Below are 26,035 nucleotides of genomic sequence, written 5' to 3'. Positions count from 1 at the left end.
GGTCCCTCATGAGAGACTCATCCAGAAAGTCATGAGGCATGGGATAAGTGGAACCTTGGCTGTTCAGATAAAAAATTGGCTTAAAGGAAGAAAGCAGAGGGTAGTTGTGGAAGGAAAGTATTCTGCCTGGAGGTCGGTGACTAGTGGAGTGCCGCAGGGATCTGTCCTGGGACCCCTGCTATTTGTGATTTTTATAAATGACCTGGATGTAGAGGTGGAAGGATGGGTGAGTAAGTTTGTGGATGACACGAAGATTGGATGAGTTGTGCATGGAGCTGTAGGTTGTCGAAGATTACTAGAGAATATAAACAGGCTGCAGAGTTTGGCAGAAAAATGGCAGATGGAATTCAATCTGGACAAGTGTGAGGTGATGCATTTTGGAAGGACAAACCAGAAGACTGAGTACAGGATTAATGGTCAGTTACTTAAGAGTGTAGATGAACAAAGGGACCTTGGGGTTCAAATCCATACATCCCTCAAGGTCGCTGCACAGGTTGATAGGGTAGTTAAGAAGGCCTATGGGATGCTAGGCTTCATTAACAGGGGGATTGAGTTCAAGAGTAGAGAGGTCATGTTGCAACTCTACAAATCTCTGGTGAAATCGCACTTAGAGTATTGTGTTCAATTCTGGTCACCTCATTATAGGAAGGATGTGGAAGCTATGGAGAGAGTGCAGCGGAGATTTACCAGGATGTTGCCTGGATTGGAAAATAAGTCTTATGAGACAAGGTTAGCAGAGCTGGGACTTTTCTCTTTGGAGCGTAGAAGAATGAGAAGGGACTTGATAGAGGTCTACAAGATTATGAGAGGCATAGATAGGGTGGATAGTCAGTACCTGTTTCCCAGGGCACCAATAGCAAACACCAGAGGGCATATGTACAAAATTAAGGGAGGGAAGTTTAGGGGAGACATCAGGGGTAAGTTTTTTTACACAGAGGGTTGTGAGTACCTGGAATGACTTGCCAGGGATGGTGGTGGACACTAAAACATTAGAGGTATTTAAGAGCCTTGTGGACAGGCACATGGATGAAAGAAAATTGGAGGGTTATGGGGTAGTGTGGGTTTAGTACTTTTTTTTAAGGATTATATGGGTCAGCACAACATGGAGGGCTGAAGGGCCTGTACTGTGCAGTAGTGTTCTATGGTTCTATAAGGCTGTAAAGTCAAGCACAGCTCCAACGTCATATTTAAGTTTGCTGATGACACCACTATGATTGGCCGAATCAAAGGCAGTGATGAATTATTATAGGAGGGAGATTGAAAATCTGGCTTTATGGTGCCACAACAACCTTTCTCTCAATGTCAGCAAGACCAAGGAGTTGATTATTGACTTCAGGAGAAGGATACTGGAGGCCAATGAGCAAGTCCTCATCAGGAGATCAGAGGTGGAAAAAGTCAGCAACTTTAAATTCCTCAGTGTTATCATTTCATTGGACCTGTCCTGGGCCTAGTACATAAGTGCATTTATGAAGAATACACGCCAGCACCTTTACTTCCTCAGAAGTTTGCGAAGGTTTGAAATGACATCTAAAACTTTGATAAACTTCTGTAGATGTGTAGTGAAGAGATAATTGTCTGTTTGCTTCACAGTCTGGAATGGAAACATCAATGCCTTTGAACGGAAAATCCTACAAAAAGTAATGGATACAGCCCAGTCCATCACAGTAAAGCCCCTCCCACCATTGAGCACAAGTACCGGGATCTCTGTCACAGGAAAGCAGAAACCACCATCAAGTTCATGCTCTCTTTATACTGCTGCCATCAAGAAGGTGGTACAGAAGCCTCAGTACCCTCACCCCCAAATTCAGGGACAGTTATTGCCCTTCAACTATCAAGCTCTTGAACCAGAGGGGATAACTGCACTCAATTTCACTCGCCCAGTCATTGAACTGTTCCCACAATCTATGGACTCACTTTCAAAGACTTTTCATCGCATGTTCTTAATATTTATTGCTTTTTTCTCTCTCTTTTATGTTTGCACATTTGTTGTCTTTTGAACGTTTGTTTTTTATCCGTCCTATTGGGTGTGATTTTTCATTGATTCTTCTGTGTTTCTAGGATTTACTGTGTATGCCTAGAAGAAAATGAGTCTTAGTGTTGTTTATGGTGACATAATATGTACTTTGATAATAAATTTACTACGAACTTTGAACTTTTGAACTTTGTACCCTCCAACCCTCAAATACTTGAGGTATTTGTGCACTGGTCCCACATTACTGAGCAGACGTGGTAGCAACAGAGATGGTGCAGAATGGATTCACAAAGATGTTTCCTGAAATGGAGGGTTTTAGTTTTAAGGAAACATTGGATAGACTGAGTGTTCCCACTGGAATATAGGAAACTGAGGAGTAAATTTACAGAGATTTATAAGATTATGAGGGGCATAGATAGGATAGATTGAGGGTTTGTTTCCCACATTTGATAAGTTTGTTAGAATGTGTTAGATTCCAGTCCAATTCTTAGACCTCAGAACTAAAAAATAGTAAATAAAAACATAAATTAAAAGGTGATTTACCCCAACTATTCTAGGATTTTTAATTATATTTTTATAATTATACATAATATTAATCTATAATTATATAACATATAATTACATTTTTTTAAATAACTATTCTGCTCTCTACAAATTAAATTTGACATGTTGAGTAATTTTCAGGATTCTCTCCATATTTGAAATTACAGGCTTTTTGCAGTTTCTGCTTGCCTTTTCTGCAAAAACATGGTCTGCAACTATATCTTCAATGTTTTGGCGTTTTTCAAATGTTTTCATATATATTTACATTTACAAATTAGGATGCCATCATTTGTCCCATCTTGCAAAACAACCCAATCAATCTTCTGCCACTTGCTTCTCTATAAACTAAATTCTCTCCCATGCTCAATAACTGCACCATAAATCTCTAACATCCCATTATTCTAGTGGTCATGTATTGTCACCAGTTTACAGAGAGAATATGCAAACTTCCACCCAGGTTAAAAAAGGGGGTGCTGGTTCAGTTTGTATGTACTAAACAAAAAAAAAAAACCACTGTCTTTGGACTCTGACAGGATCATCTTTAACTGACTAATCCTCAAACGGAAATATTAATCATGTGATGCCTGTCATTATGAACTGTCTTGTTTGCTCTTGTGCTGACACATCAGTTAGTAATTATCCCACACGTTGAAATTATAAGGTCGTTGAAGATCTTGAAGGTTATTTTGTTAAAATAATTAAAATAAATCTAAATGCAACATTATTAAAAAGTTCCTATTTGAAATTGTACATTCAATTGTAGAGGCAATGCTGGAGTAAAATGATAATTAACATAACTTAAACATGATTAGAGCTACTAATATCTACATCTGCTCAAGTGCTCAAACATCTATCAGAAATTATTTTTCTGAATTGGATATGCAATTTCAGTGTGTCTACTTACAGTGAAAGTGTTAAGGCAAACAAAAGTTGAAGATAGTGCTGTGGCACAGCCACTTCTTCAGAGCCCCAGCGACCCAGGTTTGATCTTAACATCGGATATATTTTGAATGGAGTTTGAACCCTTGTGACCCTGTGGATTCTCCCCAAACAGAGTCATAAGACAAGCACTACAGCACAGAAATAAGCCCTGTGGTCCCAGTCCATGCTGAACTGGTATTAGACCATTAGATATGGGAGCAGTATTAGGCCATTTAGACCATCAAGTCTGTTCCGTCATTTCATCATGGCTGATCCAATTTAATTCTTGGCCCGAATCTCCTGCCTCCCCCACCACTCCATCCCTTCATACCCTGTTCAGTCAAGAATGTATCATTCTCAGCCTTAAATACATGTAATGACTTGGCCTTCATAGCTGCCTGTGGCAAAGACTACTCTCTGACAAAAGAAATTCCTCCTCATCTCTGTTCTAAAAGGACACCTTTTCTGAGGCTGTGTCCTCTAGTCTTAGACTCTCCCACCATAGGAAACATCCTCTACACATCCACTCAATCAAGAGCGCTCACCATTCAATAGGTTTCAATGAGGTCAGCCCTCATTCTTCTGATCCTAGTAAACATAGGACCAGAGCCATCAAACACTCTTCATAAGACAAGACTTTCAATCCTGGAATCGTTTTTGTGAACCTCCTTTGAACCCTTTCCAATTTCAGCACAACCTTTCTGAGATAAGGGGCCAAACTTGCTCATAATACTCCAAGTGAGGCCTCACCAGTGCTTTAAAAATATGCTAGTCCTCTGGGAATGTGTGCTAACATTGCATTTGCCTTCCTCACCTTGGACGCAATCTGTAAATTAATGTTTAGGGAATCTTGCACATGGACTCCCAAGTCCTGTTGCACCTCAGTTTTTTGTATTTTCTCTCCACTTAGAAAATAGTCAACCCTTTCATTTCTTCCCCTAAAATGCATGACCACACATAACATTGAACTGACATTGTATTCCATCTGCTGCTTCTTTGCCCATTCTCCTAACCTGTCTAAGTTCTTTTGTAGTCTCTCTACTTCTTCAAAACTACCTGCCCTTCTACCTATCTTCATATCACCTGAAACTTAATAAAAAAGCCATCAATTCTATCATCGAAATCATTGACATATAACAAAAAATGCAGAAATCACATCATAGATCCCAGAGGAACACTACTGGTCACTGGCAAGCAACCAGAAATGTATCACACTCTTTGCCTCCTGCCAATCATCTCATCCAGTTGACTTATCTACCTTCAGACCTTTCAGTTTCCCAAGAACCTTCTCTCTAGTAATAGTAACTTGATACACTTCATGTCCCCTGACACCTGGAACTTCCACCATACTGCTATTGTCTTTCACAGTGAAGTCTGATGTAAAATACATATTCAGTTCATCTGCCATTGCCTTGTCCCCCATTACTACCTCTCCAGCATCATTTTCCAATGGCCCAATATCCACTCTCACCTGCTCTTTTATACTTTATGTATCTGAAAGACCTTTTGGTATCCTCGTTAATATTACTGGCTAGCTTACTTCGGTGTTCCATACTTACTTTTTTAATGATTTTTTAATTGCCTTCTGTTGGTTTCTAAAAGCTTCCCAATCAGAATCAGAATCAGGTTTATTATCACTGGCATGTGACATGAAATTTGTTAACTTAGCAGCAGCAGTTCAATGCAATACATAATCTAGCAGAGAGAGAAAATACATAATAATAATAATAATAATTAAAACATAATACATAAACAAGTAAATCAATTATGTATAGATTTTTAAAAATGTGCAATAACAGATATACTGAATATTAATCCTCCAACTTCCCATTAATTTTTGGTCTATTATATCCCCTTTCTTACCCCTTCTAGCCATGTAATTAAAATATTTCCTAAATATTGAAATTGAACTTGCATCTACACTTCTGCTAGCTGCTTGTTCTAAACTTGAAGGGAAACAGATTTCCCCTGAAATGTTATTCTTTCACCATTTACCTGTGATCTGTCATACTAGTTTCTCCAAACTCAGTGGGAAAAGACTGCTTTCATTTACCCTATCTATACCCCTCATAATTTTTGTATACCTCTGTCAAATCTCCCCTCATTCTCCTATCATTGAGGGAATAAAGTCGAAACTTATTCAACCTTTTCCTATAATTCAGGTCCTCAACTTCTGACAACATGTTTGTCAATTTTCTCTGTACTTTTTCAATCTTGTTGATAACTTTCCTGTCAGTAGGTGAACAGATCTACTCACAATACTCCAAATTATGCCTCACCAACATCTTATACAGCTTCAACATAGCATCCCAACTCCTGTACTCAATACTTTGATTTCTGAAGGACAGTGTGCCAAATCTTTCTTTATGACCTTATCTACCTGTGACATCACTTTCAAGGAATTGTGGATCTGTATTCCCAGATCCCTCTGTTCCACCGCATTCCTTTTCAAGCTACAATAGTTAATGATACCGCTTGAACCAAGAAAAAATTACCCTTATCTCGCAATGAAATGTTTACTCAGGGGAAAAAATATGCTTTGATATATGTTTGTCAATGAAGGTTGGAATAGAAATAAGTAAGCGATCAAAGGATTATGATGTAGGAAATCATTGAACTGATTTTAAAAAAGCCTTCAAAGCTGAACAATTGATTTGCTTTTGCTGGGCATCACTAATGCCGTCTGGCTACTTTAAGGCTCACTGTAAAACACATGAATGATGAACAGAGCTTTCCGTTGTTTTGTACATACATTTAATCTCAACGTCTGAAGCAAATTGCCTTCGGTTTTAACAACTGGAGTATCATATTTGTATAAAATTGAGGAATATAAAACGTTGAATAAAACGCGGCCTATATCAGAGACTCGACTGATCATATACCTCCAAGTTCAGTGTTTATGTTCTGCATGAATGCAATATTTTGTTTCATATTGCTTCTTCTGAAGGATATAGCAAGAAGCAGCAGATATGTTTCTTGAGGAATTGTTCAAAATAAGAGAGGAGTGTAGACTGTAGAGGAATGGGAAGGAGAAGGTGCACCGGGGGTGGGGGGGGGCAGGGGGGGATAGGCAGGTGAGAAGAGGCCAACCTGAATGGGAATGGAAAAAGAGAAATGGGGGGGGGGGGGGCGGGAGGGAGGAGTAATGACTGTAAGTTAGAGTAATCAATGTTCATGCCATTAGCTTTGAGGCTACCCAGAAGGATTATAAGGTATTGCTCCTCCATCCTGAATTTGGCCTCACCACAGCACTAGAGGAGATTATGGAAAGACATTTTCAAATGGGAACTGAAGTTGAATTGAAATAGGTAGCCACAGGGAGATCCTGGGTAATGACCCTGTCAGATTCATAAAGGAAGTGTCACTTCAGCTGGAAGTACTGTCTGGGGCTCTGAATGGTGCTGAGACAGGAGGTATAGGGGCAGTATTAGCAAGGTTGGTCATGACCCTCACTGAATCAGAAGATACTGTTATTCGAACAGTGGCCCCCTCTATGGCAATGGGGAGGAAGTGAACCCCGTCTGAAGCGTTCAGAGTGTTAAATCTGCTCTTCACTTCCGGGATGTGGTTGGCCAAGTCCCCCTTGGGAGAGCCAGGGTTGGGCTGGTCCCAAAGGCTCCTCAATGGCACAAGGCAACATCAGTGCAGAAGAGACGGCTTGTGGTGGAGGTGGTGAGAAGACAGGAGGAGGCAGAGCGACATGCCAGGGCTGTCTCAATGGCCAAGCAGGGCCAATGGACTAATTGGGAGAGCCTGGAAAAGAGGAAACTCAGCTGGCATGACATCTGGGATATGGAGGGATGTTGGCTAAGTTTTGTCATCAGAGCCACTTATGACCTCCTATCCACACCCCAGAACCTGAACCAGTGGTGGGGAGAAGACCCCACTTGCTCTCTGTGTCAAGCACCTGGATCACTAAGTACATTTTAACAGGATGCACCACGAGCCTCAGCCAGGGGCGGTATACTTGGCGGCATAACCAAGTTCTCAGACAGCTGACATCAATCAGAGGTGAATCACCACAAACGTTCTCCCACAAACATGGGCAAGAAATGTTCACATCGCATGATTTGTACCAGCAGGCCAACCTCCAGAGCACCATAAAACATCAAAAGAGGTAAGCATTCTGCAGGTTGCTCGGGATAGGAAAATGGATGTGGACTTGGGGGAAAAAAAGCTTGTGTTTCCCCCAGACATTGCGGCTACAACACTCCAGCCAGACATGGTCCTGTGGTCCATAACAGCCAAGCTGGCATATGTTGTGGAATTGATAGTACCAGGGGAAGATGGTGTTGAAAAAGCTTATGAGAGGAAAAAGACCAAGTACTCTGAACTGGCAACTGAAGCTGCCCAGAACAGCTGGAATACCAAGATTTTTCCTGTAGAAGTGGGATGCAGGGGATTTGTGGCTACATCTCTGACCGTTCTATTGAAGAAGATGGGGGTGAGAGGCAAATCACTCCAACAAACAACCAAGTCCTTGTCAAATGCAGCAGAAGAAAGCAATAATTGGATTTGGATTTGGATTAAAAGGAAAGACAACATCTGGGTTGCAAGATGAAGACAGGAGGATATGGAACTGAGGGGGTGTATCTGGAATGCCAGGTAGCACCGTTGAGCCCTTTGGAGATGTCGTGGGCTTGTCAAAGAAGGAGGGTGCCCACCTGACGACCTGGATGAGGTACCTACCCTCCTTGTCACCACTCGGAGCCCACTGCCAACATCAAGAGTGCCGACTTATCAAAGTGATTGAAACATCAAGTCCTATTAGTTCTCCTGGCATGCTTACATAGAAAAATGCCAGGAGGGAGATCAGCGTGGCGAGATGAATGGACAAGGAAGTCACCTAGAGAGTAACCTTTACAAAAAAACAGATGGGGGAGTGGGGAGGAAAGATATGCTTGATGACAGGATCCTGCTGGAGATGGTGAAGGTTACAAACAATAACATATTGTATGTTCACTTCAACTAAGGAGCTCTGTGGGGTTAAATATCGCTGAAAATAACCTAATTTTATTTAACTGGTGATATCTGCAACAGGTTTCCCATAGAGGCAAGCTAATGACTGCAATCCGATGAAATGGCAGTATAATTTTCAGCGGAATTGACAATTGAGGGTTTTGATATTGGTCTGCTAATCCCCGATGGCATATTATGCCACGTCACAGATAAACATCCACACGTTGCTGATTTTGTAGCCAAGTTCCTTCCTACCTAACATTTTCCTTGATTCTGCATTATATTCAGCACTACATGAACTAGTGCAATAATAGAAATTAGCCTTTACTGAAATAAGCAATGTTTCATAAACAGTTAAACTTTTACTGTTGAGCCACAGTATTTTTTGAAGCAGGACTGTCTGTAGTAAGATTGTATTTCTGAGATCTGTTGGAGAACTCTGCATGCTGTGAGTGCCACTCCTTTTGCCTGGCTGGTGTGTCAACACCACAACTCATAACACACGCTAAAAGAACCTGCCTACAGGCAACTAACTGAGGTATTTGTGGCTGTTATGTGATATGTGATAGACATAGGACTACTTCTCCACTGTTTCTTGAGCGTCTATCTAAACAAGGACAAGCCACAGCTAAATTGTCAGAGAATGCCGTAAACAGTGGTGGCAGAATACATACTTCAGTTAATTATCACTCAAACTAGTGAACAAGAATCAATTATTTCTGCAGATCTTGTTTCAAAAAGTATGTAAAAGTGCTTCTGTGATTTTTATTAACATAATTAGTTGTTTATGTTTTCCTTTGAAGGATGTGACTCATGTTTGGAATTGGTCATGTTTCACTTTTTACTGTCCTAGCCCAGGTCCACAGAAATGTTTTGAGCAACATCTTTGTTTACATATTCTAATTTCTAGTAGTGGATGCCTTTATTACAAAATTGGCCATAACGGTCAGTACTGCTACTTCTTCTGCCCAAAGTGGATTGAATGAAATGGTGGGTAGTGAGGGATGGTACTGACTTTCTCTTCTGGTCGAAGAGTTTTGGAGAGGAAGAGTCACTAAACTCTTCTAGTTAAAGGGCAGTTAAACAACACTGAGGATGATTTGATAATCGGGAGAGCAAAGGTTTATCTGACCATGGCATAAATAATTAGTTACACTTTAGTTTGATTCTGCTACTTAAAGAACAAGGAAGTGGGCTTTGCTTGTGTAAACCTTTGGATAGGCACCACTGTTGGAGGGTTTGAGACAGTATTCTGCTTCCTGGGGAATGCAGGGAATGACGTCCTTATATTTGGGAGATCCAGAATTACTGCCCCCTCTGTCCATTTCCTTATCTCTGTCATTCATGCTGTTACAGTTATTGTTCCAGTCTATCCTTGCCTTGTAATCTTGCTGCTGTTGGCCCAGCATGACAGTACATATGGAGTGAATAGTAGGCAGTAGTGTCCATGGCCGTCATTTTTTTTGGCTTGAGTACTGTTGTTAATCCTTCACATGCTTCTCAACAGCCAACCCTGCAAGGGTTTTCGTCTGGTGCTCCGGTTTGCTTCCAAATTCCAAAGATGTGAGCATTAGTAGGTAAATTGCCCATTTGGTTATAATTGAGTGATGCAGATTTGTTGGGCCAGAAGGGTCTGTAACCAGTCTGTATCTCTAAATGAAAATAAATAAACAAGATGGTGGATAAATCATGCGGCTCGCTTGCCTTCATTGGCCATGACATCAAGTGCAATAGTTGAACTGTCTCTAAGACCATAAGATATAGGAGCAGAAGTAGGCCATTTGGCCCATTGAGTCTGTTCCACCATTCAATCATGGGCTGACCCAATTTTTCCAGCCATCCCCACTCTGCTGCCTTCTCCCCATACCCTTTGATGCCTTAGCTAATCAAGAACCTATCTATCTCTGCCTTAAATGCACCCAATGTCTTGGCTTCCACAGCCACCTGTGGCAACAAATTCCACAGATTTACTACCCTCTGACTAAAGTAATTTCTCCACATCTCAGTGCTAAATGGACGTCCTTCAATCCTGAAGTCATGTCCTCTTGTCCTGGACTCCCCTACCATGGGAAATAACTTTGCCATATCTAATCTGTTCAGGCCTTTTAACATTTGGAATGATTCTATGAGATTCCCCCCCCTTTCATTCCTGGAATCATTCTCATGAATCTTCTCTGAACCTCTCCAATGTCAGTATATCCTTTCAATAAGGAACCCAAATCTGCACACAATACTTCAAGTGTGGTCTCACGAGTGCCTTATAGAACCTCAACATCACATCCCTGCTCTTATAATCTATACCTCTAGAAATGAATGCCAGCATTGCATTTGCCTTCTTTACCATTGATTCATCCTGGCAGTTTACCTTAAGGTATCTTGCACAAGGACTCCGAAATCCCTTTGCACCTCTGCATTTTGCATTCTTTCCCTATCTAAAAAAATGGTCTGCCTGTTTATTTGTTCCACGAAAGTGCATGCCCATACACTTTTCAACATTGTATTTCATTTGCCACATCTTTGCCCATTCCCCTTAACTATTTGAGTCTCTCTGCAGGCTCTCTGTTTCCTCAACACTACCTGCTGCTCCACCTATCTTTGTGTCATCGGCAAATTTAGCCACAAATCCATTAATCTCATAGTCCACATCATTGACATACATCATAAAAAGCAGTAGTCCCAAAACCGATTCCTGTGGAACTCCACTGGTAACCATCAGCCAGCCAGAATAGGATCCCTTTATTCCCACTCTCTGTTTTCTGCCTATTAGCCAATGCTCCAACCTTGCTAGTAACTCCTCTGTAATTCCACGGGCTCTTAGCTTGCTAAGCAGCCTCATGTGTGGCACCTTGTCAAAGGCCTTCGGCAATCCAAGTACTCCACATCTACTGTATCTCCTTTGTCTACCCTGCATGTAATTTCCTCAAAAAAAAAGCAGTAGGTTAGTCAGGCAGGATTTTCCTTTCAGGAAACCATGCTGGCTTTGGCCTATCATGTCATGTGCCTCCAGGTATTCCGTAATCTCAAGCATAACAATTGATTCCAACAACTTCCCAACCATTGATGTCAGGCTGACAGGTCTATAGCTTCCTTTCTACAGCCTTCCAGCCTTCTTAAATAGTGGAGTAACGTTTGCAATTTTCCAGTCATCTGATACAATGCCAGAATCTACTGATTCTTGAAAGATCATTATTAATGCCTCCGCAATCTCTGCACCTACTTCCTTCAGAACCCAAGGGTACATTCCATCAGGTCCAGGAGATTTATCTACCTTCAGATCATTAAGCTTCCTGAGCACATTCTCTGTCATGATTTTCACTGCACATACATCACTTCCCTGACATTCTTGAATGTCCGGTATACTGCAGATGTCTTCCACTGTGAAGACAGATCCAAAATATGCATTCAGTTCCTCTGACATCTCTGCGTCTCTCATTACAATATCTCCAGCATCATTTTCTATTGGTCCTCTATCTACCCTCAACTCTCTTTTACCCTTTATATACTTGAAAAAGCTTTTACTATTTTCGTTGATGTTAGTCACCAGATTCCTTTCATAATTCATCTTTTCCTTCCTAATGACCTTCTTAGTTTCCTTCTACAAGTTTTTAAAAGCTTCCCAATCCTCTATCTTCCCACTAGCTTTGGCTTCCTTGTATTTCCTCTTTTTTGCTTTTACTTTGGCTCTGACTTCACTTGTCAGCCACGGTAATGTCCTTCTTCCATTCAAAAAATTCTTCTTATTTGGAATATATCTGCTTGCACTGCACTCATTTTTTGCAGAAACTCCAGCCATTGCTGCTCTGCTGAACTTCCTGCTAGTGTCCCTCACCAGTCAACCTTGACCAGTTCCCCTCTCATGCCATTGTAATTTCCTTTATTCCACTGAAATACCGACACATTGGAATTTAGTTTCTCCTTCTTAGATTTCAAAGTGAACTTGATCATATTGTGATCACTGTTCCCTAAGGGTTCCATAACAAACTCTCTTATCACCGCTGGATCATTGCATAACACCCAATCCAGCACAGATCCCTAGTGGGCTCAACAACAAGATGGTCTAAAAGCCATCCCTTAGACGTTCTACAAATTCTCTCTTCTGAGGTCCAGTACTGGCCTGGTTTTCCCAATCCACTTCCATATTAAAATCCCCAACGACTATCATGACATTGCCTCTCTGACGTGCCTTTTCTATTTCCTGCTGTAATTTGTAATCCACATCCCAGCTGCTGTTTGGAGGCAACTGCTATTAGGGTCCTTTTACCTTTGCGATTTCTTAATGCAACCCATAGAGACTCTACACCTTCCAATCCTATGACATTCCTTTCTAATGATTTAATATTATTTCTTATACACAGAGCAACACCACCCCCTCTGCCTACTAAACTATCTTTCTGATAGTCTGTATATCCTTGGATGTTCAGCTTCCAATGGTAGCCATCCTTTAGCCAAGTTTCAGAGATGGCCACAATGTCATTCTTGCGAACATATCATGATACAATAGCACAAAATGGATACAGTTCAGGTTGTCATACTACAACAAGGATTTGGTGATGTTATAGAGAGGGTGCAGAAAAATATCTCAAGGAATTTACTGGGACCGAAGGGCTTGAATTAGACGGAGAGATTAGATAGGCAGGGATTGCTTTCCCTTGGGGCAAGTGACTGAGGGGTGATCTTGTTGAGTTTAAAGAGTTAGAAGAATTAATATGGTCAACAATCGTAGTTCTTTCTCCCCAGGATAGGGACATGTAAAACTGAAGTGCATAGGTTGAAGGTCAAAAGGAGTAAATATCTGGCAGTGTTTGCTAGAAGAGTCAATTAGTGGAGCAATATTGCAGTGTTTAAAAGACATTTGGACAGGTAGGAAAGATTTAGAGGGAACTATGCCAAAGGCAGGCAAATGGGATTAGCTTAGACAGGCATCTTGGTGAACATGAGTGAGTTGGGTTGTAGAGCCTTTTTCCATTTTGTATGATTCTCAGAATCTATGATCCATAAGTGGTTGGCAAGTCAAACTGGCCTACTCACAGGGAGATTTGCTAACCACTCTGTTGTAAGTCTAGAGTCAGAATTTCATTGGCCCTTAACTGTACTCTTGGGTGGTCTTGTAGGACAATTATTTCAAAGTCCTTCATCACAACGCCCTCATGACAGAATGGATGGAAAATAATAGTTTTGCCAATAACTCATACATCCTGCAAGAGAATAATATACAGTACATTTTGGAGACAAAAAAGATGTATTGGAGTTTATCCACATTTCCTTTGCTGTTGATGACCCCAATTGAGCTAAATGACTTTTGAACATTCTTTGATTGATTTGTTCTGTCCTCGTGAGTCTTGTCTTGTGGTTTTTGTAGGGAGAAAATAAAGTCGGATCATCAGTATTATAGTGTAGTAAAGGGAATTACAGAGGTTTGAGAGAGGTGTTGGCCGAAGTTGATTGGAAGGGAACACTCTCATGCATGACAGCAGACAGCAATGTCTGGAGTGTCTGGGGGCAATTTGGAAAGCTCAAAGATGAAGAAATATTCTAAAGGAAAGATGAGGCAACTGTGTAAGACAAGGGAAATCAAAGACAGTGTAAAAGCAAAAGAGATGGCATACAATATAACAGAAATTAGTGGGGAGTTAGAAGATTGGGAAGCTTTTAAAAACCAACAGCAGGTAACTAAAAAGTCATAAGGAAAGAAAAGATGAAATATGAAATTAAGCTAGCCAATGATATAAAAGAGGATACCAAAAGTTTTTTCAGATAAATTAAATTATTTCAGATAATTAAAGTGAGGTAAGAGTGGACATTATGCTGGAGAAGTAGGGAAAATGGACAAAGAAATGATGGATGATCTTATATATGTTTTGCATCAGTCTTCACAGTGGAAGACCACTAGCAGTATGCCGGAAGTTTGAGAGTGTCAGGAGTGTAGTTGCTATTACTAAGGAGAAGGTACTTGGGAAGCTGAAAGAGCTGAAGGCATATAGGTCACCTGGACCAGATGGACCACATCTGAGGGTTCTGAAAGAGGTAGCTGAAGAGATTGTGAAGGTTTGAGTAATGATCTTTCAAAAATCATTAGATTCTGGAAGACAGAAAAATAGTCACTCTACTCTTTAAGAATGGAGAAAGGCAGAAGGAAGGAAAGTATGGGCCAGTTAGCCTGACTTCAGTGGTTGGGAATATGTTGGACTCCATTATTAAAGATGAGATTTTGGGGTACCTGGAGGTGCATAATAAAGTAGGCTTCCTTAAGGGGAAATCATACCTAACAAATCTTTAAGGAAATAACAGGCAGTATAGACAAAGGAGAGTCAGTGGATGTTGGTTACTTGGATTTTCCAAGTACATGTAAAGGCATTTGTCAAGTGCTGTACATGAGGTTGCTTATTAAGATAAGAGTGTATTGTATTACAGGAGAGATACTATCAGGGATAGAAGATTGGCTTACTTGCAGAAGGGGCCCATTCTGCAAAGGGATTGGAAATCCCTGTATAGGGTTCCCTAAAGGTTAACTTGCAGGTTGAGTTACTGGTAAGGAATGCAAACGCAATGCTGGCATTCATTTTCAGAGAACTATAACGTAAGAGCAAGGATGTGAAGCTGAAGCTTTATAAGGCATTGGTCACACCATACTTGGAATATTGTGAGAAATTTTGGGCTCCTTATTTAAGAAAGAAATGTGTTGGCACTGGAGAGATTCATAAGAATGATTCTGAGAATGAAAGGGTTAACGTATGAAGAGAGTTTGATGGTTCTAGCCCTGTACTCGCTGAAACTTAGAAGAGTGAGGGCAAGCTCACTGAAATCCATTGAGTATTGAAAGGCCAGGACAGATGTGGTGAGGATGTTTCCTATAGTGGCTGAGTCTGGGACCAGAGGGCATAACCTCAGAATAGAGGGATGTCTATTTAGAACAAAGATGAGGAGGAATTTCTTGGGCCGGGGGGATGAATCTGTAGAATTCATTGCCACAGATGGCCGGTGAGGCCAAATCATTGAGTATATTTAAAGTGGAGGATGATAGATTCTTGGTTAGTCAGAGTATAAAAGGTTATAGGGAGAAGATAGGAGAATGAAATTGAACATCCGTGGTGGAATGGTGAAGCAGGCTCGATAGGACAAGTTACCTAATTCTGCTCCGATATCTTATGGTCTTTTAGTTAGTAAACATAGTTTCAAGACATATTCTATTGGTTGCTTACTCTGCCAGATGATGCAGAGCTCACTGACATGCTGCTGTGTGATCAGCCTCCAGGTGGATGCCTTTCATGTGCACGCAATACCCACTCAAATATCTGAAGGCCCTCCCATGATTACTAATTTCTGCAAGTTTATGCAATATTTTATGCACCTCTGTTGACTGGAAGATTACTTGAAAAATATGATTATAAAAACCTAAACAATTTTAACACCTACATAACGATATGCAGTAACTGCTGTCTTGTCCGAGCATGAAAGCAATATGCATGTCAAAACGTGCAAATGCTACCGGCTCTCTTTAGCAAACAACACTGACACATACATTTTCCAAATATGAGAATATTTTTTCTTCAAAGCTTCTTCGCTTAGATTTGCAATGGTTCACCCACTACATCCCTACCATACACTCAAAATTATCTGGGAAGATTGGGAACAGTTACTTTAATTCCAGTATATGTATGTTACCTCACCCTGGTGTGTTCCTCTGGGCAATATGTAGCCAAGAGATTATTCAACTCATGGAAGCATTAAAGAATCAAAGTACCCTTATTATCAAAGTATATATGCAGTATACAACCATGAGATATGTCTTCCCATAGACAGGCATGAAAAGAAGTGAATGGAATCCATTCAAAGAAAAACATCACGCCACCTCAGCATGCAAAAAGAAACAAATTGCAGGGGGGTGGGGGGGGGAGTGGATTTTCTTACCGGAAAGAGAAATCAATATCTGGTTAGATTTTACCCAGAAAGAATTTAAGGTGTTTCTCCTCCTCCCAGAGAATTCCCCTGTAATACTCCCTAACACTTCCTACACTATTTTGACGACTGCAGTAGTGCAGCTTCATACACCCATGCTGAGCTTATCAGTTTCAACTCATCAACCTTCCCTCATACCTCCACCCTGCTCTTAAATTCATTTGGTCCATTACTGACACCTCCCTCCCCTTTCTCGATCTCTGTCTTCCTCTCTGGAGACAAACTCAACTGACATCTTTTGAAAATCAACTGATTCTCATGGTTATCCTGACTCTGTCTCCTGTAAAAATGCTATTTCTTTGCCTCTGTTTCTTCACCTCCAAAACATCTGTTCACAGGAAGTGGCTTTCCATTCCAGGGCATCAGAGATGTCCTTCTTCTTCACAGAATGGGGTTTCCCTCCCTCCACTGTTGATGCTGCCCTCACCCATATCTGCTCCATTTCACGTACATCCACGCTCATTTCATCTTCCCATCACCTTTACAGTGATAGAGTTCCTCTTGTCCTTACCTACTACCCATCAGCCTCCATGTCCAATACATCATCCTCCGCAACTTCCACCATATCCGAAGGGATCCTACCACAACATATCTTAATTCCCTCCCTCATTCTGCAGGGATTAGTCCTTCTGAATTTCCCTTGTCCATTCAGCCCTTCCAACTAATCTCTCTCCCAGTACTATTCCTCCTTGAAAACAGCCAAAGTGCTACACCTGCCCATACACCTTCTCTTTCACCTCCACTCAGGGCCCTAAACAGTCCTTCCAGGTGAGGCAACAATTCAACTGCGAATCTACTGAGTACCGTCCATTGAGTCGGTACTCCCTTTGTACCCCTGCATTGGTGAGACCAGTTGGAAATTGGGGATTGCTTAATGAAGCATCTCCACTCCACCTGCCACAAGTGGAACTTCCCAGTAGCCAAGGATTTTAATTCCAGTTCCTGTTCCCATTCCAACAAATCAATCCATGGATCTCCTCTTGTCCAAGATGAAGCCACCCTCACGGTGGAGGAGCAACACCTTATATTCTGCCTGGATAACCTCCAAACTGATGGCATGAATATCAATTTCTCTATGGTAAAAAAATACCCTTCCCCTTCACCACTCTGGCCTTTTACCACTTCTCACCTGACTATCACTTCCCCTCGAGTCCCCTCCCCCTTCACTTTCTCCTATGATCCACTTTCCTCTCCTCCAGATTCCTTCTTCTTCAGCCTTGACCTTTCCCACCCACCTGGCTTCAGTGACTGGAGTACAATTGCTATGCTGTTCTGTAAGGTGTGGCCTCTCCATGGAAGTGTTGCTTTTCTCCGTGTCCTCTGGTTTCCTCCCACATTCCAAAATGTACCAGATTGGTTAATTCGTCAATATAAATTATCTAGTGATTAGGTTAGGTTTAGTTGTATTTGTCAGGTGTTTCTGGGGCCATTGAGCTTTAAGGGTTAGAAGGGCCTATTCCGCACTATTGTTGTTCCTTTCAGCACCTTGTGGCACATTGGAGGGCATCTTTTGCTGTTTGCGTAGCATTTGCCTGTTTTTACAAGGCTGTGTTGCTAGTTCAATGCTCAACCCAGAATGCATGGGAAGCATGCAAGCAAATGGCTGGATTCAAACCAGGCACCATTTGCCCCGAAGCCCAGTGCTGATGCCACCACACCACCAGCTGGCATACACTACACTACACTCAATAAATAAAAAGAATAAATAAATAAAAATAAAATCATTTCAGAGAGCTGAATCTCTGAGAAGCAGAATCTCGGAGAGGCAGAATCCCGGAGAGGTAGGATCCTGGAGGGGCAGGACCCCAGAGGGGCAGAAACTGTCCGAGAAGCAGAAATTGTCCGAGAGGCAGAAACTCCACATAGCACCATCCCGAGAAAAGTAGAAATTCTGAGAAGCAGAATCCTAGAAAAGATTGCCAGTCAAGTGGTTTACTTTATCTCAGAAAGTGGCAAGCTGCTCGAGTATTGCAGGAGCTGCTCTCATCCAGTCAACTGGGGAATAGTTCATCACACTCCTGACATATGCCTTGTAAATGGTAGAAAGGTGTTGGCATGTCACTTGTCATGGATATTGAATTCCCTATAAACCACAGCACTAATGTAAGTTATGCAGTTGTTTGAATGAATTCAGATAGATGGTAGTTAAACTCACTAACTGTAACCCTAACACCGATGTAGACATAAGGGACACAACAAAGGTAATTCCATTGAATGTGAAAGGTATGTACTCTCTTTGGAGATGGTTATTACCTGATACTTTTGTTGTTTGAATATAATTTGCTGCTTAAGCAATAAGTTCGAGAGTCATAGTTATCCAAAACAGAAAAAAATCCATTTGGCCCAATTAGTCCTTGCCTGCCAAGATGCCTATCTAAGCCTACTCCCACTTGCCTGCATTTGACAATAACCCATAATCATAACAGTATAAATCACCAAGCTTCAAAATCTGTCCAGCTTTCCTCCCTTTGTAAGTGGATCCTCGATTCCCTCATCAGGAGACCACAGTCAGATAACAACTCCTCCTCACTGACAATGTACGCGGGTGAACATCTGGCTGCTCGCTTAGTCCATTGCTCTGCTTGCTTTATACTTATGATTATGTGGCTAAGCACAGCTTAACTGCCATTTTGAATTTTGCAGATGATATCATTTGATGGTGAAATCTCAGATGACAATGAGAGAGCGTACAGGAGAGATATAGATTGGATGGGTGAGAGGTGGCGTAACAACTTCACATTCAACATCAGCAATACCAATGAAGTTGACTGTGGAAGGCAAGGAAGAGAAAGTCAGGAAATCACATACCCGTCCTCATTGAGACTGTGGGAGGAAAGCAGAACACCTGGAAGAAACCCACATGCTCACAGGAGAACGTGCAAATTCCTTACAGGCAGCAGTGTGAATTGAACCTGGGTTGCTGTTATTAACAATCATGGTGCCACTATGCGAGTGTGCCACCCTTTAACTTTAAGGGAATCCTGAATCAGATGTTGAACAACAACAAACAACAGCAGGCTTTTAGTCTTCACCTACAATGCCTGCATTGATCAAAAAGTTACAGTACACTGTATGAGCATTTTACTTATTTTAGATTTCATGTAAGTTATATAAACAATCAGACTTGTACACTTGCTCCAGTGACAGAGTTTCATCAGCAACAATCTTTGTAAACTTATCAATGAATTCCTCTGCTGCTTTGTGATCAGCAGATACTTTATTTTTTTTAACGTAATTTTTAAAAATGGAAAGCCTTGCCTTTACTTAAGTTTCTGCAGCTAGCCTGCTGAATATTCACAATTACCTTCATTTTTCAGTTCACCATGATAGGTAGTTTTCTTGTTTCATGATCAGCAGACCATTAAGCAGTATATGTTCACTCCGATGCTGACAAATCAAATCATTTTTCACTTTACGCAGTGTTTGCTTCTATTTTTCATTAACTTCAGTTCGCTACATATGTGAGCTTACTTCTCAGAACTGCCTATGACGTGCAGAGACCTGTGCATCACCTGTAAAGCTTCTGAGTATCTTGTGGAATTTTCCATTTCTGACGCCGTGTCAGCACTCAAAAACATTTCAGATGTTGAAGGCTTTCGGATTTTGGAATTTCAGATAGGTGTTCTCAACCTGTAATACCATGCCTCTAACACCTGGGCTTGTCTGCAAATCCAAGTAAATAACATCCATTGACTCTTGTTTGATAGTGCACTCAGTGTGAAAATGAGAATTTACCTCCAAAGGTTTCTCTGTTGGGTTTGCTTCAACCCATGTTATCATGGACAGATGAATTCAGGTAGGTGTGTTGTGTTGAACCCTTGTGTTGATACACTCATTACCTACTTCACACTCAGTCTGGCCTTAAAGACTCTGGCAGTGTTAGTGCACCTTGAGTTACTGGATATTGAAGACCTCTCTAAAAGTACAACTGATACTTTTAATGCCTCTTCTTAGTGTTGCTCAACACAGAGAATCACTGACATAGGAATGGAAGTATCTGGTAATCAGGAGGTTTCCTTGCCTATATTTGACCTAATGCAATGAAACTTCATAAACTGTGGAATCAATGTTGAGGAAGTTTCCTCTCTTGATATAACACTCTGCTACCACCTTTGGTGGATCTGTCCAGCCAATTAGATAAGAAACATAGAAAACCTACAGCACATTACAGGCCCTCTATATTTCTAAGCTCCATATACCTATCCAGAAGTCTCTTAAAAGACATTGTTGTATCCGCTTCCAGCACCATTGCTGGCAGCCCATTTCACATATTCACCACTCTGTGTAAAACAACTTACCCCTGACAATCTCCTCTATACCCACATCCAAGCACCTTAAAACTATACCCTCTCGTGCTAGCCATTTCAACCTGGGAAAAAGCCTCTGACTATCCACACAATCAATACGTCTCATCATCTTATACACCTCCATCAGGTCACCTCTCACCTTCTGTCACTCCAAGGAGAAAAGGCCAAGTTCACTCAACCTGTTCTCATAAGGCATGCTCTCCAATCCAGGCAACATCCTTGTAAATCTCCTCTGCACCCTTTCTATGGTTTCCACATTCTTCCTGTAGTGAGGTGACCAGAACTGAGCACAGTTCTCCAAGTGGGGTCTGACCAGGGTCCTATATAGCTGCAACATTACCTCTCGGCTCCTAAATTCAATTCCATGATTGATGAAGGCAAATACACCATATGCCTTCTTAACCACAGCGTCAACCTGCGCAGCTGCTTTGAGCAGCTTATTCCCTTATTCCCTTTCTTGAATAAGGGAACAATCCTCCAGAACCTTTGCTGTCCCCATTGATGATGCAAAAATCATCGCCAGATGCTCAGCAAACTCCTTCCTCACCTCCCACAGAAGCCTGGGGTACACCTCATCTGGTCCCTGTGACTTATCCAACTTGATGCTTTCCAAAAGCCCCAGCACATCCTCTTTCTTAATATCTACATGCTCAAGCTTTTCAGTCCGCTGCAAGTCATCACTGCAATCACCAAGATCCTTTTCCATAGTGAAAACTGCAGTGAAGTATTCATTAAGTACCTCTGCTATTTCCTCCAGTTCCATACACACTTTCCCACAGTCACATTTTACTTTCATTTTCAATCTTTTTATTAATATCAACATGATAAGATTGATACATAATTATTAGGTTTACAAAATTACAAAGTTAGAATGAGCATAAAAGGATCATAAGCAATAGTTAAGTCTTCCCAAATCATACATGATACAAATATAATATAGACAAGACACTGTCACACTCTTTAATTCCTTTTCTTTCATGTCTTATCCACTTGTTCTTCACATACTTGGAGAATGCCTTGGGGTTTTCCTTAATCCTGCCCACCAAGGCCTTCTCATGGCCCCTTCTGGCTCTCCTAATTTCATTCTTAAGCTCCTTCCTGTTACCCTTGCAATCTTCTAAATCTCTAACATTGCCTAGCTCTCTGAACCTTTTGGAAGATAAGACACATAAATGGATGGCAATTAAGGTATCTGTTCTAATGCCCATTGAGTATAATGCTGCAAATATGATGATCATCACCCTAACTTCTCTACACAAGATAACAGTTGGAAGGCAAAACAGCATCCTTCATCTTGCAGTGAGAATTGGCATTGGAAGGGCAGCTGCCAGTATCACTGCTGAGCTGTTGTTCCCCATTTGGAAAAGAGGTTCTGAGGAAATGTAATTAATGAGTTTAAAATTATGGAATGCCAAGGCAGAGTGAATGGAGAAGGCCCACTTGTCTCAGCAGGAAGGTCTATAACTAGGAGTGGGGACAGGAGGACAGTGGGAAAGAGTTAGAGTGAGAAGGTCAGGAAGGAGTAGATTTACAGAAACTGGTAGAAAAATTGATGAGAATATTGTCCACCCAGATAGAAACAGTCAAAAACTCAGTCTGTGAAACCCTAATCTCATTGAAAAAATATTTGGATGAGCACATGATGTATCAAAGTGCATGTGGCTAAAGATAAAGAACGAGAAAATTGGAAAGCTTTTTCTCTGGTAATTGGGATATGTTGAATTTAATAGTTAACTCTCATATTGTGAATGTCTATCAATAAGGTGAAATGACATGGCACTCAGTGAGTCATATGCTTGAATCTCTCTTGTTCTGGTCTCTGCCTAGTTAATGGATAGTATAAAATCACCTGATACTGGAGGGAAACTGATGTGGCTAATGCCCCACAACTGGGCACAACTTCATGGGTTCCTATTAGATTTTGTGAATAATAGATAAGAAATAATATCTTCTGAAACTGATGGTTAATAGATCAACAAGATGACTGCATACTTATAGAGGAGCTGTCTCTCCTCCGTAGACTTTGCAATTCACTGAAAATCAAAGGAGCGGCCATTGACGGAGTGCTCTGAGACAGGGTGGTAGGGCTTTGCCTCATTCGGGCTTCGGCAATAACGGGTCAAGAGGAGGTAAGTTACCTGTGAGGAATAGAAAAAAGGAGTATGTCTGTGGGGCTGGTGTTCTGTGCTGGGTGTCAGATGTGGGAAGTTCGGGAGATTCCCAGCCTCCTGGATGACCACATCTGTGCTAGGTGTGTTGAGCTGCAGCTCCTTAGGGACTGTGTTAGGGAACTGGAGATGCAGCTCGATAACCTTTGTCTGGTCAGGAAAAGTGAGGAGGTGATAGAGAGGAACTATAGGCAAGTAGTCACACCGGGGCCTCAGGAGACAGATAAGTGGGTAACAGTTAGGAGAGGAAGGGCAAGAGTCAGATACTGGAGAGTACTCCTGTGGCTGTCCCTCTTGACAATGGGTACTCCTGTTTAAGTACTGTTGGGAGGTGGGCAGCCTACCTGGGGGAAGCAACAGTGGCTGCACCTCTGGCACAGAATCTGGCCCTATGGCTCAGAAGGGTAGGGAAAGGAAGAAGGCAGCAGTAATAGGGCCTCTATAGTTAGGGGGTCAGACAGTCAATTGTGTGGACACAAGAAAGAAACACAGATGTTAGTTTGCCTCCCAGGTGCCAGAGACCAGGATGTTTCTAATCATGTCCACAAAATACTTAAGTGGGAAGGAGAACAGCCAGAGGTCGTGGTACATATTGGTACCAACAACATAGGTATGAAAAGGAAGGAGTTCCTGAAAACAGACTGCAGGGTTTTTGGAAGGAAGTCGAGAAGCAGGACCTCAAAGGTAGTAATCTCAGGATTACCACCTGTGCCATGTGACAGTGAGTAGAGGAATAGAGTGAGGTGGAGGATAAATGTGTAGCTGAGGGATGGAGCAAGGGGCAGGGATACAGATTTCTGTATTGTTGGTACATCTTTTGGAGGAGGATTGACCTGTGCAAAAAGGACGGGTTGCACTTGAATCTGAGGGAGACCAATATCCTGGCAGTGAAGTTTGCTAAGGCTATTGAGGAGAGTTTAAACTAGAATTGCTGGAGGGTGGGAACAGAACTGAAGAGACGGAGGAAGGGGCAGTTGGCTCACAAATAGAGAAAGCTTGGAGACAGTGCGAGAGGGAGGATAGTCAGTTTATAGAGAAGGGATGCACTCAGACTGATGGTTTGAGTTGTATCTATTTTAATGAAGAAGCATCATGAACAAAGCAGGTGAGCTCAGAGTGTGGATCAGTACTTGGTGCTATGATATTGTGGCCATTACAGAAGCTTAGATGGTGCAGGGGTGGTACAGAAGCTTAGATGTTACCTGGAGCGCCAGGCTTTAGATGTTCCAGAAAGATCAGGAGGGAGGCAAAGGAGGTGGATAAGTGGCACTGTTGATCAGAAATAGTGTCACAACTGCAGAAAAAGAGTAAGTCATGGAGGATTTTCTATGGGGTCTCTGTGGGTGGAAGTCAGAAACAGGAAGGGGTCAATAACTTTACTGTTTTTTTTTTATGTAGACCATCCAATAGTAACAGGGACATCGAGGAGCAGATAGGGAAACAAATTCTGGAAAGATGCAATAATAACAGGGTTGTGGTGGTGGGAGATTTTAATTTCTCAAATACTGATTGGCATCTCCCTAGAGCAAAGGGTTTAGATATTGTGTAGTTTGTTAGGTGTGTTCAGGAGGGTTTCCTGACACAATATGTAGATAGGCCTACAAGAGGAGAGGCCGTACTTGATCTAGTATTGGGAAAGGATCCTGGTCAGGTGTCAGGTCTCTCAGTGGGAGAGCATTTTGGAGATAGTGATCACAATTCTATCTCCTTTACCATAGCATTGGAGAGGGATAGGAACAGACAAGTTAGGAAAGCATTTAATTGAAGTAAGGGGAAATATGAAGCTATCAGGCAGGAACATGGAAACATAAATTTTGGAATAGATGTTCTCAGGGAAATGTTCAGAAGAAATATGGCAAATGTTGGGGGATTATTTGCCTGGAGTTCTGCACAGGTACATTTCAATGAGACAGGGAAAGGGTGGTGGAGTACAGGAATCGTGGTGTACAAAGGCTGTTGATAATCTAGTCAAGAAGAAAAAAAAGCTTACGAAAGGTTCAAAAACTAGGTAATGATAGAGATCTAGTAGATTATAAGGCCAGCAGGAAGGAGCTTAAGAATGAAATTAGGAGAGCCTGAAGAGGCCATGAGAAGGTCTTGGCAGACAGGATTAAGGAAAACATCAAGGCATCCTGCAAGTATATGAACAGCACGAGGATAACACGTGAGAGAATAGGACAATCAAGAGTGACAGTGGAAAAGTGTCCATGGAACTGGAGGAGATAGTAGAGGTACTTAGTGAATTCTTTGCTTTAGTATTCCTACGGAAAAGGATCTTGGTCATTGGAGGGATGACTTACAGTGGATTGAAAAGCTTGAGCATATTGACATTAAGAAAGGTATGTGCTGGAGCTTTTGGAAAGCATCAAGTTGGATAAGTGTCTGCTCCGGGACCAGACGAGGTGTACCCCAGGCTACAGTGGGAGGTGAGGGAGGAGATTGCTGAGCTTCTGGCGATGATTTTTGCATCATCATGGGGACGGGAGAGGTTCCGGAGCATTAGAGGATTGTAGATGTTGTTCAGGTGTTGAACAGGTACTTTGGATCTGCCTTCACGAGGGAAGAAACAAACAATCTCCCAGATGTAATAGTGGCCAAAAGAACTAGGGTAAAGGATGAACTGAAGGAAATTTATGTTAGGCAAGAAATGGCATTGGATAGACAGTTGAGTCTGAAGGCTGATAAGTCCCCGGGACCTGATGGTCTGCATCCTAGGGTACTTAAAGAGGTGGCTCTAGAAATCGTGGACGCATTGGTAATCATTTTCCAATGTTCTATAGATTCAGGAACAGTTCCTGCTAATTGGAGGGTGGCGAATGTTGTCTCACTTTTCAAGAAAGGAGGGAGAGAAAAAACAGGGAATTATAGACCGGTTAGCCTGACGTCAGTGGTGGGAAAGATGCTGGAGTCAATTATAAAAGAGGAAATTATGACACATTTAGATAGCAGTAGAAGGATCAGTCCGAGTCAGCATGGATTTATAAAGGGAAAATCATGCTTGAATAATCTTCTGGAGTTTTTTGAGGATGTGACTAGGAAAATGGACAAGGGAGAGCCAGTGGATGTAGTGTACCTGGACTTCCAGAAAGCTTTTGATAAAGTCCCACATAGGAGATTAGTGGGCAAAATTAGGGCACATGGTATTGGGGGCACAGTACTGAAGTGGATTGAAAATTGGCTGGCTGACAGGAAACAAAGAGTAGCGATTA

At 41.7% G+C, this 26,035-nt stretch overlaps 1 protein-coding gene across 3 annotated transcripts in view; it reads right to left on the bottom strand.

The window, feature by feature from the left end:
* Positions 1 to 26,035, bottom strand: part of fam110c (family with sequence similarity 110 member C) — a 119,936-nt gene that overhangs the window by 19,037 nt on the left and 74,864 nt on the right. Inside the window, exon 1 of one of the 3 annotated variants that reach the window (XM_059982005.1) lies at positions 4,996 to 5,151. The exons of the other annotated variants lie outside the window; for them this stretch is intronic. The gene's annotated coding sequence lies outside the window, so the exon portion shown is untranslated. Of the gene's footprint in view, positions 1 to 4,995; positions 5,152 to 26,035 lie in introns of those variants that run through there. 3 annotated transcript variants of the gene reach the window in all.

This window comes from Hypanus sabinus, chromosome 10 (genome assembly GCF_030144855.1).
Source record: "Hypanus sabinus isolate sHypSab1 chromosome 10, sHypSab1.hap1, whole genome shotgun sequence".
NCBI lineage: Eukaryota > Metazoa > Chordata > Chondrichthyes > Myliobatiformes > Dasyatidae > Hypanus > Hypanus sabinus.
The sequence above is the reverse complement of the archived record's forward strand: the minus strand, read 5'-3'. Positions and strand labels throughout refer to the sequence as shown.